The sequence below is a fragment of the Papaver somniferum genome, chromosome 7, assembly GCF_003573695.1.
Source record: "Papaver somniferum cultivar HN1 chromosome 7, ASM357369v1, whole genome shotgun sequence".
NCBI lineage: Eukaryota > Viridiplantae > Streptophyta > Magnoliopsida > Ranunculales > Papaveraceae > Papaver > Papaver somniferum.
The window spans coordinates 19,529,751-19,544,413 of NC_039364.1; the positions used below are offsets into that span (position 1 = coordinate 19,529,751).

A 14,663-nucleotide genomic window follows, 5' to 3' on the forward strand; every position below is an offset into this window, starting at 1 on the left:
AGTGAAGTGTATGAAAGATGCAACTATTGTGTGGTTGAACCGGAAAATTTTGAAGAAGTATCAAAAGAACCGGTTTGGATAAAATCTATGGAAGAAGAAGTTTTTATCATTGACGAGAACGATACATGGGAGAAGGTAACAAGGCCAAGTGACAAAGAAGTTATTAGTGTGAATTGGATCTACAAGGTGAAGTACAATGCGGATGGAACGGTTCAAAGATACAAAGCAAGGTTGGTAGCAAAGGGCTACTCACAACAACCCGGTATCGACTACAATGAAACGTTTGCACCGGTTGCTCGTCTTGGTACCATTAGAGACGTGATTGCTATGGCTTCCAAAAAGGTTGGTTACTTTATCAACTTGATGTCAAATCGGCATTTTTGAATAGAGAACTCCATGAAGAGGTTTATGTAGAACAACCACAAGGATTTGTGGTGGAAGGAGAAGAAGATAAGGTGTACAGGTTGAAGAAAGCTTTGTATGGCCTAAAGCAAGCACCAAGAGCTTGGTATAGTGAGATAGATGGATACTTCAAAAGGAAAAACTTCAACAAAAGCAAGAGTGAGCCTACACTATATGTGAAAACAAAAGGTACGTCTATTCTCATCGTTGCCTTGTATGTTGATGATCTTATCTTTACGGGTAATTATGCTCATATGATTGAGCAATTCAAGAGAGAAATGATGATGAAATATGAGATGAGTGACATGGGTTTTCTCAAGTACTTCCTTGGTATAGAAATTCATCAAAGTGAAGATGGAGTGTTCATTTCTCAAAGCAAGTATGCCGAAAAGGTGTTGAAGAAATTTGGTATGCTTGGTTGTAACCCCACATCTACACCACTTGTAGTGAATGAGAAACTCAAGAAAGATGATGGAGGAAGAAAGGTTGATGAGACTTACTATAGAGGTCTCATTGGAAACTTGTTATACCTCAGACATACAAGACCGGATATTATGTTTGCTTCAAGTATGCTTTCTAGGTTCATGAGTTCACCTGGCACGACAAAGAGGTTGTTAAGGTATATTCAAGGAACAATGAAGTTTGGAATCAAGTATTCAAGAAATTTGGATGTTAAATTAGTTGGCTATTGTGATAGCGACTTGGGAGGATGTATTGATGACATGAAGAGTACATCGGGGTATGCTTTTTCTCTTGGTTCAGGTATATTCACATGGGCATCGAAGAAGCAAGAAACCGTAGCTCAATCCACGGAGGAAGCGGAGTACATTTCGGCACCAATAGCTACATCTCATGTTATATGGCTAAGAAGAATGATGGAAGACATTCAAGAGAAGCAAGAAGAAAGTACTGTAATCTTTTGTGACAACAAATCAACAATAGTTATGTCCAAAAATTCGGTGGAGCATTGTAGAGCAAGGCACATTAAGCTCAAGTACCATTTCATTCGGGAAGCGGTTGAAGATGGTGAGATAGAACTCAAGTATTGCAAGACGGAAGACCAATTGGCGGACATATTCACCAAGGCACTTCCTAAAGGTAAATTTCAACATTTCCGTGAACTACTAGGAGTAGAAGAACATCACATTAAGGAGGAGATTGTTGAGAGTTAATGTAATGTTCCAGTAATGTCATGACCCAGAGACTTATTGTCATGACACCGGATCGCAACTAAAACATCTAAAACATCCAGGAGCCATTCTCTCTCCTCATGCTACAGTAATGTCATGTCCCAGAGCTTTATTGTCATGACACTAGATCGAGTCTGTTTTAATAGAAGTTGTATGGACAAGAATAGTCCACATGTAACTCTTCTTTTAGGTCTTATATTGACCAAGTGAAGAAAGAGAATGTAACAAGATATTTTCTAAGTTAATGAAAAATAGAGAGTGAGAAGAACTTATCAAGTTCCCACTTCTCCATTAACAAAATCTTCATAAACATATCAAAAATCACCCCAAAACAAACAACATTAGTTAACCCAAAATCTTGAAGTGAATTTAGACTCATCCTGCTACATTCAGGAAGCTGTCTCTCTATGCAAAGGCATGCATGCATGAATATAAATGGCACCTTGCAAACTATGGGTGGCAGACTCAATTGGGGGGTAGGATTGTGAATCACATGAGAAATTTTCTCTTTAATCTTAATAATTTTGGATCACTTGTAGTTCCTTTTCGCCACATACCAGCTTTATATCGTAATGCAGTTTTAAGTTTTTGGTCGGGATTTGAGCTTAAAGTAAATTCTCACCCATTCAAATCTTTACATATTTTAATTGAATTGATGAGTTCTTGTAATGGTTTGTTTGCTTGCTTTCCGATTTCATTTGCGCTTGCAGTCAAAGCTTTAAACGGAGATCTGACCGTATTGTTCACTGGATAGGTGCCCCAGTAACTCAAAATGGTTTGAATTTCATCACTAGATTAGGATTCGACAGAATTTTATGTCTCCTTAGAAAAAGACACGATTTCCCGTCACTTGTTTTTTTCATTCTTTGTTAGCACGGACCAGCAAATTCTAAACATGTTTGTATATGGTTTATAGGTAATCCAAATTATCCAATATTATTGATCTACGTCTGTTACAACAGATGATCTATCATGGATGCTTTTTGGCTGATAGGAAGGATTGGCTTTCTTCCTTTTTAATGTGTGCATTGGAAAATAACAAGACTTGCCACTTTCATCATCTTGTTCGAATTGAAATGGGACTTAATCTGGTCTTCTTAGAATGTTATGCAGCTAACCCATAGTTTTTCCTTGGTGTTATCCTGTTGGTTGCTGTGTATATCACGAGGATGTGTTTGCTAACTTTTAGTTCTCGAGGAAGCATATATGCGACATCACAAATATGTGGAATGAATCCATGCAATCCGGTTAAGGGATTGAACTGATTAACTTCTGGACACATTATTAGATTTTACTTTTGTTGGATGTCATCTGTCTGCAAAATCTCTTCATTTATTAATTTATCCTGGAATTGGGTAGCATTGTGTGATATACCAGAGCTAATGGCACTCCAAATCTGCCTACGTAATATGTTCTCACACAAATTAATTTAATCATGTATGTTGCGGTTGTGCTAACCAGAGCCTTTTTTTTTTTGAGAAGTAGTTAGTTGATATCAATAGATTACATGTGGTTTCCGAGCTGCTTTTTAGCATAGTGGACTTCATTGATCCAAAAGATTTAAGATTACTACTCCAAGTGGAGTAGATAAAAGATATTCACAGGAGTAAACGGTTCCAAAATATCAGTGCCTATTAAACAGAAGCTGGCCAGTGACTTGAGACATTATGCTACATCTAAGTTGGGGCCTGGATTTCGTGTCATATATGTCATTTTTCTAGAAACATCACCTTTGGAGTTTGGATTGAAAGAAGACAACTCGATTATCAGCGACATGAGTGTAGGACCAAATTTTTTACTGATAACAAAAAGCAAAACAAAAGAGAGACAATTTATTACCTTATTTTTAGCTTTTTACAAGTACAAAAGAGAGAAGGTCTGGTGTTGGGATACACATTGTGAGTTACTTGTTGACTTAATTAATCCTAAATGCTAGAAGTTAGTTTGACATAATTTTAAAAAGACATCTAAAGTTAAGAAGTTAATTTTATCCTATAGAAATTTTAGCTTTCTGAGACTTATGCCTCGTCGCTTTAAAGCTGGAGAAGTTTCATCTTCCGAGAACTTAGGCCTTTTTTCGGTGTGATCTGTCCACGGGATTTTCCCTAAGTTGGTGGTATGATTTTTGTTAAAGAGAGAGCAAAAAGCATCCGAGAAGTACAAAAATCATAGTCAAACTCATTATATAGAACTATCCAATATATTTTGTCTAACTCGGACTATGATACCCCTCCTGGTTATACATACTAACCACATAAACTCACACCAATCCTCCACCTCCTCCAATATATTTAGATCTACCCTAACCACATAAACTCACACCAACCCTCCATCTCCTCCAATATATTTAGATCTACCCAAATATTTACACCACCTCCTGCATCCTGCCGATGCCGATCAACTAATAAAAATTGACAAACTATAAAAAAAGTCTTCACCACCATCGTCACTTCCAATTAGCTACCAAGAATTCTATCAACCCAACCGGATTTACTCACGAAATGTCTTAGATGTACTTAAGAACAAAGTATCTCTCTGAATTGTCATCAGAGGTAGAGGTACGCATTCTTTCTTTAAGAACAACATATGTAGGTGGATTTTTTTGGGGGGAATTAATAAATCAGCCGATTTAATAGTAGGGTTCAGAGCTTTTTCTACGTAGAAAGAAGGTATGCAGGAGCTAAAGAAACAAGGCACCAGCTTTGGGCAACGAAAGAAACATACAATTGAAGGGCGTGAAGAGGAAATGCTTGAATTATCGTATTCAGTTATTAAGTATTTTATTTGTACACCCAATCAACAAAAGATTAATCTCAACAAAATATATGTTGTCTTCAATGTAGAGTTATCTGTTTCCTATTTTTATTTGATTAAAGACTTTTTGTTGTGATTACGTTGATCTGCTAAAGATCGGTAGATTTCGAAGTGACGGTGGAGGTGTTTTTTTTTTCGGTTTTATTCTTGGTCATCAATGGTGTGTTAATGGTGGTGGAATAAAACGGAAAATTGGTGCGAGTTATATGCGCAATTAGGAGGGGTATTGTAGTCCGAGTCAGAAAAAAATATATTGGATATGTCCGAATAACGAGTTGACTACGATTTTTGCGCTCCTAGGATCGCTTTTTGTTCTCCCTTTAACAAAAATCGGTGTTATAAGTTCATATTAATCAGCTACATCTGCATGTCGAGTCTTACCAATAAGAGATTTTATAATCCAAAATTTAGGGTTTAGTTAGTCTATTCAAGGGTTTGAATGATTGTACGTAATTGAAACTCAGTATATTAATAAAAATTTGAAGGTTATAGGCACGGGAAACAATGTTAAGCATTCCAGAGGAGATCGACTTTGAAATCGTTTTAAAGGTGACATCTGATTAGCATTTGAAGTTTATACAAAGGAAAAACAATGTCAAGCATTCCGGAGGAGATTTATGTTGAAATCTTTTTAAAGGTACCGGTGAAATCCTTATCAGCTTGTAAGTACGTATGCAGGACATGGTTTTCACAAATTTCTAACCCTGATTTTGTTAAGATGCGACTTATTCTTGCTATGAGAAGTAACAACCCTAATCTCATGCTTCAAGGTTTAGGGAAATCTTTGAGTAGCAGGTGTTGGAGAAAATGAGTTTATTTGTTGGTTTAATAGTCTTGGTTTGGATTTGATCTTGTGACATATGAGTCGCCAAGGATGCTTGCTCATTTACTTATGAGTGAATGAAAGAGGACCTTTAGTTCCACATTGGATATACTAGAGGTAAATGTCCTCCATATATGCTAAGTATCTTAGTTACCAATATGGATGGGAGGGTACGAGCGGGAAGACAATATTTGTTCTCGCTAAGGCTTTGGGCTTAGGGCTTGGGCTTGTGCCTGCGCCGTGGACATATGTCAACCAAAGTTTATTTCTTTTGGTCAAAATTATTTTGAATTATCTTAAAGAATTTAAAGTGAATTTTTGATTGTCTACTAATTGATTTGCTTGACTTGGGGCTTATGACTTGGGAGAAATTATTTACTTACCAAAATGAGTTTTATAACTTATGTCAACATTATGACAGAATATTTCCTAAACGTTTTTAATTAATTCCTGTCATAATTTTTCCTTAATTAATGCACTGAATTAACTCTCCTTTTTGTCTATAAAAGAAAATGAATTTCTCATTTGCAAATTGTGTCCGGAAGAGCTACTATCCTCTTCTATTCTTCTTTCTCCCTCTGTGTGGTTTTTATTCTTTGTGCCATTGCTGTTGAGTTCGTATGACTGAGAAAGTATTGTAGTGCTAACAATATTTGCAACAGGCAGTTTTATCCTGGATACGACTTGACCACAGGGTATAGGCATCACTCATTCTTGAGGGGCATCGGTCAACTATAGTGTTAAAGACAGCGTGTTGAACACGTGACTCTGTCCTCTGTTTGCTGATTCCATTGAGTGTTTATTTAAGCGTTTCAAAAATTTATTTCTAACATCTTCTTTGAGTATTTTATTGTTACAGTTGCAACAGCAGGTAGCGTAACGCATTCTACTCTGTAGATTTTCATTAGATTCATCGTTATCGACTGATAAATTGCTTGAGCATGCAGAGGAAATGGATTACCCATTCAAATCCTTAGGTTATTCAGTTGAACTTATGGCTTGTTGTGACGGCCTGGTTTGCCTATGGTTTGAAGAGAGGAAGTTCTTTTGTACTTGGAACCCAATCACAAGGGAGTACAAGGTATTACTAAAATCAAATATACTTTACGTGAGTATGATTGCTTTTGCTTATGATGATAAGAGTAAAAATTTCAAGTTATTAGTGTGTGCAGGATGGCAATCTGAAGTCTATGTGTTAGGATTATCATGGGAAAGAAATGACGACGCAATTTATGAGTTTCATGATTGGAAGAAATCCGGGGTGCTTGTTAATGGAGATCTTCGTTGGTTGCCAGAATACTAGACCATTTCAATCTTATAGTCTCTCTAGATATCAGTAACGAGATTTTCAAAGAAATAGAACTACCAAAAGAAACTTTGGAGAATGCATCCCCTATTTTACTAACTAGTTGTGCGCCCGTGCTCTGCACGAGAACAGATTGGGCAGCCAAATTATATTCCAAAATGGGTGGCCCGATTATCTTCGGACATTAGAGTCTGTATTATAATTATGTTCGTTGTCAAACGACTTAAGCTTTTAACATATTACATAAGAATAATGATAAATGGGAACAAACTTTCATCAAAAGGAGAAGAAATAGATCAATAGCTTTTTATGAGATTTGATTAACGCAACCTATACCAAACAATCAATTAACAGTTCTTTATAAGATCAAAAAGAAAGGATCTTGGAATTGGACCTGTATTCAAAATGGTCTAAAGCAAATACAACAACATTGTACATGGTCCATGGAAATATGAAATGGAGAAACTGAGCACATAGGAGAAGATATGTGGACACTGACTACCCCTATGCATCAACCTAAATCTCCCTTCAGTAGTATCTTAGTCAAAGATCTGCACAATCCATACCAACAAAAACAGAGATTATACGGCTAAACTGATGACATTTCATGACAATATGTAAGTTCCGTGCTGACAATGGTGGGGTACTTAATTTGATGTTGCTGACAATTACTACCACCCCTTATCGAAGCTGCTATAGGTATACACCACCTTTATACCCCAACTTTTATAACCCTATGTGTCATCTATATGCACCATAGATTTCATACTCACCTTTATACCCCAACTTTTTACACCCCTTATTCTACTGCATTTCGCTTTGCTGCAAGTAACTCCAGGAATTGTTGATTTTACTGCAGCCTGCAATAGATGGTTTTCATACTCCAGTGAACTCCATTATGTCAGCACAAACAGAAAAATACCAATTGATGGCAAGTATTTCATCGAGAGGCTCAAGGACCTACTATTCAGAGTCTATACCAATCAAATCAAGACAAAATCAGAACGCATCATCAAAACTAAATTCGCATTCTCATTTGAACATGCTTACATATATCTGCATTGGCAAACGTTTCACTGGGAGGCTCAGGGACCTATTATCCACTTATATGAGCAGGGACGGAGGGAAATGGGGACAAATGGGTCCCCAGCCCCCACTTAATTTTGAAATTCGTTTGATATAAGCTTAGCATTTTTGTAATTTACGGATCTTACAGGGGCAGATATGCTAAATAGAATTGAATTTAAACTCATATTAAATTAATAAAAATATATCAAACGTGTGATTTAAAAATAAAAATTCATCTAAATTTCTATGTTTAATGTAATTAAAATATTTTATGATTCCATTTTCACTTAATAAAAACTAAAAGGTAAATAAAATTGTCAAAAGAAAATCGAGCGGCCTTCGACCGCTTACTCGCTATTATGCACAAAAGTTTATTACATGAATTTGCCCCCATTTGATAAAATGTCTGGTTCCGTCGCTGATTCTTCATCGTATCATCCAGATGAGCAAGAAAAAGTATAAGCTCAGAGTACACAATATATATAAAAAATCGATTATACAAAAGGCAGTGGACGATTATCAACATAAATCTGATTAAAAGCAAACTTTATCAGTTAAGGATCCAAAAACCATTTTCCAATTAGCATAAATCACTTGCACAAAAATAAGCACCCTTCCTAATCAAATACTGACTGAATAGATTACTTACAGGAAGATCTAATTAAGGAAAAGATCAACTTACAGATGTCCATTATCCCAAAATAAAATTCGAAATCCCGTTGAAACAATTCGACAAACACTTCCAATGCATCTTTATACCTTGAGGCTATTATGATCAACTATTGTGGCCCGGGAGAGATTATCATATTTATGACAAAATAACGTGAAGAAAATGAGAAATAGTCTCCATCAATGAAAACACAAGATGATTTCCTTCTCCTGAAACAGAAATTAAAAATCCAATTTCATAGAATTTACATTATTCCTATAACATAAATAGCAGCCATTGAATTAAATAAATCAACACTGACCGTTCTAACACTTCCTTTAGATAGCCTCTGGAACAACTGCAAGAAAAAACTATGATTATAAAAAATCAAATCAATAACAGGCTTTAAGATACATCACCAATTAAGAAGAAACAGCAAGAAGAGAAAAAAAGAAAAGAAAAAGAAGCATAGGAGTTAGGGTTTGCAAGAAGGTTTTATACATTAGCCATCGCAGTCATCACATCCCGTGTCCAGTTAACTGATTTCATTCTAAAACAACCCATTAAACCCTTTAAAAAAGAAATCAAAACAATCAAAATCAGAATCAACAAATTCTGAAACCAAAGAATATCAAAACACAATAATGAAAAGCAGACATGCCAGTTAGAAACGAATCAAAGAAATATAGGAACCACTGGAGATCCGAGATAGAGTGGTAGAAAAGACAGCGAGAGAAAGTACGAAAGATAATTTGGGGTTTTGGTTTTTAGAGAAAGATAGAACGAAAGAAAAGTTGGAGAGAGAAAAAAAATTTGCTGCATTTTTTTTTTTTTTTGATCGAGACGCAAGTTTTTTCTTTTTTTTTTTTTTGTTTTGTTTACGTTTGATATCCGCCGGTCGGTGGGAAGAATAAATGTAAATATGTGGTGCGAAAAATCCCGAAGTTCCTATGAGTCAATATTTTTTTGGTGGGGCCAGAAGCTCTAAGAAGAGAGCTTGATTCAGCTTTTAAGCACATCAAAGGAAAATCATCTCAGATTACTAATTGGGGGTGTTGGAAGGGTGCCTTTGCTTACTTGAAAACCTTAATGATTATATTAAAATATGAGTAATGCAGAAGTATGGAGTTCGAGAATCTCGGACTAATCGGTATGTGGTAAACAAAAAAAGAATTATAAATGGTGCTGATTTGAGCCTTTTGTGGTCTTTTAAGAGCGGTGAGATTCTATTTAGGGGAAATATGGATCTAGTTTTATATGACCCTGAATATGGAAGTGTCAGAGACATTCCTAGCTTGACAAACTTGTTCCAAGGAGAGCCTTATTTTGAAAGCTTAGTTGCACTCAAATAGAGTACTTATGTAGGGGAGGAAGAACAAGTAGAGGAACCGGATGAAGAATAGAATAAGAAAAGCTGATGAAGAAAAGAGCTAGCGTAAGAATTTATTACCGGCCCTTGTTATCTTTGTTATGCATTTTCCGCGTCCAGTCTTTTGTCACTACTGATTTTTCGACACAGGTGCTTGTAAGTCATATCCAATCTTTTGCAGTTCACTTCTTACTTCTTTTCTTGTTTTTTTTTGATCGGTACTTCTTACTTCGTTTTCATTGTGATTACTTTCATCTCTCTTTTCTCTTATGCCATTAATTTTTAAGATTTTTAGTGCATGAAAATTGAAAAATGCATCTTATATATAACATCAAATGCGTACGTGTTCTATAGCTTTGTCTCCTCAGATATCATAGAGAAGTTGAAGTTCAACTGACATATATTGACATGCATGGTCAGTTGTGTAGAAACTTAAGTCTCTTCCATACGATGGCACAGTTTATGCCACAAAATGACCAGGGAGAGGACGAAGCTAAACGCTTGTTGTCTTGCAAGGCTTGAGTAACAATAATGTTGGAGAAAATGAGTTTTAATTAAAAGAATGTTTGGTCTTGGTATGGTTTGATCTAATGACCTAAGAGCATCCACAGTAGGCGAGTATAACCAAATTTATGGGATGAGATCCTAACACAGTGGGACGGAGTAAAGATCAAATTTGGACCAAAGATCAAATTCCAGACCAAATATGGTCGCGACCAAATCCCAAATTCTAATATAGTCGGGCGTAAATTTAAAGTACGCTTGATGCTGGGCGTAAATTTAAAGACGCTTGTTAACGGGCGTAAACCAAATTTACGTATGTTGGTGGGGCGGAATTTAAATTTACGTTTGTTGCGGGCGTAACATAAATTTACGCCTGATGAGACGGACAGAAGAATTCCGCGCGTTGCCAGGCGGACACCAAAATTCCGCCTATCTGGGGCGGACACCAAAATTCCGCCTCTCTGGGGCGGACACCAAAATTCCGCCCCTCTCAAACGGACTTTTTTTTTACGCCTCAGCAAAATTATGAAACATGAAATGAAAATTTTCGAACGTTAGAATGATAAATTTTTCGAACGTTGGCGTCGGAGATTGCGTAGCAGATTTTTGACCGTTGGTAAGATTTATATCTTTCGAACGTTTGAAATTGAATGTTAATAACGGGTTTATTTTATACCTATATTACCAGATGAATTCCTTTCACATTTTCATATCATTCGTTTGTATTCGGCAAGAAAAAAATAGTATCAGGAAGAAAAAATAGTTTTCCACATTTCAAATCATTTTGAAAATTTTCATCGAATCGTTTTTAATGTCAACACCACGAATAGCAAGAGGTCCAAATTTTACGACAATCGAAGATGTCACGATGTGTAAAATTCATTTATCAATATCTCAAGATCCCGGCATTGGAGCCGATCAATCAGAGATTGCGTTGTGGACTCGTATCAAGGATGATTGAAGCTCATTTACCGGATAAACCAGAGCGGTCTTGGAGTTCCTGGCAAAAACGATTTCAGGGAATAAGTAAAGAAGTGGCGTTGTTTTCGGCAAAACAGGCGGAAGTGGAAGGTGAATATCATACGGGATGGGGTCCGGAAATGACCGTGAGTATTCTCTCTGTTTTGAAACAATTATTTTCTAATATTGAGATGCCCATGAACCTAATTGTTTTTAAAAACATTAACAGCTCGAAGAAGTAAACAAACGGTTTAAGGAATGCAATCATGGAAGAAAATTTAGGCACGAAGAGTGCTACCCAATTGTCATAGAAAATATAAAATATAATCGTCGATCGACTTTTGTTTTTGATACGACGCACGATTTGGATAGTAGCGTGAATACCGAGGAAGATGGCACTCAAGTCGAGTCCGGTAACGACACAGATAAAGGAGACATAGAGAATACATACCTTCGTCAGATGGGAAAAAAAGCAGCTAAACGACTGAAGAAAACCGGGCGAGAGAAATCCAACAGCCAAGAGGAATTGATGGGAATAATTATTACACAGCAAGAAAATTTCAATTCTCATTACCGGGAACAATCAAGATTCAAGATGGAACAAAAAAAGGCCGAGTTTGCACAAAAACAAGCTGAGCATGCGGCTAAAATAGCCAAGGAGGTCGCAGACGATGAATTTCGCATCATGATGATGGATCTTTCCAAATTGGATCATGTACAAAAGGAGTACTTCGAACTTCGAAAGGCTTTAATAGTACGGGACAAAAGGAGCCAATTATAATCGTCAAAACGGGATAGTTCGAACCTTAAGTATTAAGTCTAATAATAAGTGATAATAGTTTTAGTAGTTTATTTACGTTTTAATATGTATTAATTTTGTCATTAGTCGTATTATTATGTAATATTTGGGATTTAATTTTATCTTCATTTAATTTAATCAACTTTAACTTATTTTGTAACATCTTACTTTAATTTACCAAGTGATGAGTATATGAAATAGAGTTAATACATTTCAATAAAATTATTCGTTAAAATAAAATCACATAATTTTTTCATATGGGAAACAACATTTAATTCCAATATTTTGTCCTCGTCTCCAACCTTTTAATTCCCATATTCTGCCCATATATGTTCGATTAAGTCATCGCGCAAGCGAATATGCCTATCTTTGCTGCGCATATGACGTCGGCGTTGCTCAGCTCTAATTTGGGAAAACTCCTCACTGTTGCCTCTTAATATATTAACCGGTGTCGGGTTGCTACGATGATCATAAACATGTGGCCATTCACCGGGTAGACGCTCATCCTCGACTATCATATTATGTAAGATAATACACGTTTTCATGATATAGGCAAGCACATCTGGATTCCACATTCTAGCAGGTTGTTTGATGATTCCAAACTGTTGTTGAAGTACACCAAATCCCCGCTCTACGTCTTTTCTTGCACCCTCTTGCATCGCTGAAAATATCTCTTTTTTCCTACCAAGCGGATGTTTAAACGCCATAATAATAGTAGCAATTTCTGGATATATTCCATCACCTAGATAATACGGCATGTCATAAGAATGACCGTTTACCACATAGTTCACCGGTGGTGCTTTTCCCGTGACCAGACTTCGAAAAACATATGAACGGTTCATCACATTAATATCGTTGTTAGAGCCTGGCATACCAAAAAATGCATGCCAAAACCATAGATCATACGACACCACCGCCTCCAACACGATACTTTCGCTCCCTTTATACGCGGTGTAAGCCCCTGATTCGGCAGATGGACATTTATCCCATTTCCAATGCATGCAATCTAGGCTACCTATCATCCCTGGAAATCCTCTATCTTTGTTTTGGTTGAGCAACAACTCAACATCACCAGCCGTAGGTTCACGCAAATATTCTTTCCCATACACATTGACAATCGACTTGCAGAACCTCCGAGTTGCTTCCAACACCGTGGTTTCGCCTATGCGTAAGTACTCGTCTATTGCATCTGCCGCACATCCATAAGCTAACATTCGCACCGCTGCAGTTACTTTTTGATGAGGGTTTAATCCTAAAACTCCACACGCATCGGGCCTTTGCACAAAATATCTGTCTTCGGCTGTAACACCTTCCACTATTCTGTTAAACAATTGTCGACGCATCCTGAATCTTCTGCGAAAAACATTAGGTGGTTGGTTTGGATACGGAGAAAAATAGTCGTTCCACAGAAGTTCAGCACCAGTCTCACGATCTCTTGGTATTTTGATACGAGTTTGAGGCCATTTAGAATTGGTAACAAGGACTCCCATACTAACGGCCATGTTATTTTGCATAATTGCTATTGAATCATCATCCGAGGAATAAAAACTACTATTAGAAGAAGAAGAAGAAGATGAAACAGAAGAACAATAGTGAGCGGTATTCTCATATGCTTCCATATTCTATCCGAATCAGAATAAGTGTGTGATTGTAAAAAGAGGTGTGTTGGTATTTATAGAGTGAGTGACGGAGATCACATGCTTCCATTTTCCATCAGGATTAATAAATAAAATAACATAAAGTATTTGACAAATTTTGTAAACTGTTTGTCAGTGAGGTGTTTGTCGTATTGAAATGACTAGTCGGTGAAATTTGATAAAGTATTCAAATAACTACTCGCTGAAATTTGATAAAGTATTGAACTGACTACTCGCTGAAATTTGATTGCCTATTGAAATGACTACTCGCTGAAATTTGATTGCCTATTGAAATGACTACTCGCTGAAATTTGATAAAGGATTCAAATAACCACTCGCTGAAATTTGATAGAAATTTGATTGAGTATTGAAATGACTACTCGCTGACTACACATAACAAAGATAAATAACATAATAAATGTCTAGTATGACTACACATAACAAAGATAAATAACATAATAAATTCAAAGCTAAACCATATAAATAGTCATCACAGGCTAAACATTTCCCGTATCCGGAGGCGCCGATCGCGGTGGGATAAAAGCCGTTCTCGGAATGGGCCTGACCGAGGACGTTGAAGATGATCCTTGACTCATAGAACTCCACACTTGTGGTGGCAATGTGGGGGAAAAGGCGCCGAATCCAATGGAAGGTTGGATGGTGTGTGGCGTTCGGAAAAGAGACAGTTGATACTCCAATTCCGTGATCTTATTATTCTGGTTTCCTATAAGTTCATCTTTCGCTAATAGACACTCCATCCTATCTTTCGTTTCTCGTAATGTAAAATCTCGAAATTGTTTAGTAAAATCAGCATATTCTTGGAATAATGCATAACTATCGCCCTGTCATGAAAAAATGAGATAGATGAGATTTTTTTTTTTTTGGAATTAGCAATGTAAAGTTGAACGAACACTTACGGGCGATAATTGTTGTTGCGGTGGAATAAGAACATGTTCATCTGGTTTTCCAAGTTCGGTAGAATAGAAGTCACCGCTGTACCCAAATGTTTGGACCTCCCAATCAGGATGTGTCACATATTTTCTGAAATTAGTAACCTTTTTCCAATACTCTAAATATACTTCATACTGCACAACTTGCACCACCTCGGTTGCATCAACAAAACCGTCCGCTAGCAGGAGTTT

The 14,663-nt window shown here is 36.7% G+C and overlaps 1 long non-coding RNA gene across 2 annotated transcripts; it reads right to left on the reverse strand.

Moving 5' to 3' along the window:
• Nucleotides 1-6,935: 6,935 nt before the first annotated feature.
• Nucleotides 6,936-9,056, reverse strand: LOC113292657. 2 transcript variants are annotated; one of them, XR_003331813.1, is made up of 4 exons: nt 8,754-9,056; nt 8,575-8,610; nt 8,286-8,482; nt 6,936-7,395 (listed from the first exon to the last, which is right to left on the reverse strand). It is a non-coding gene; the product is annotated as an uncharacterized LOC113292657 (long non-coding RNA). The 2 variants fall into 2 exon arrangements; XR_003331812.1 differs by having other exon boundaries at nt 6,936-7,086; nt 7,309-8,482.
• Nucleotides 9,057-14,663: the final 5,607 nt, after the last annotated feature.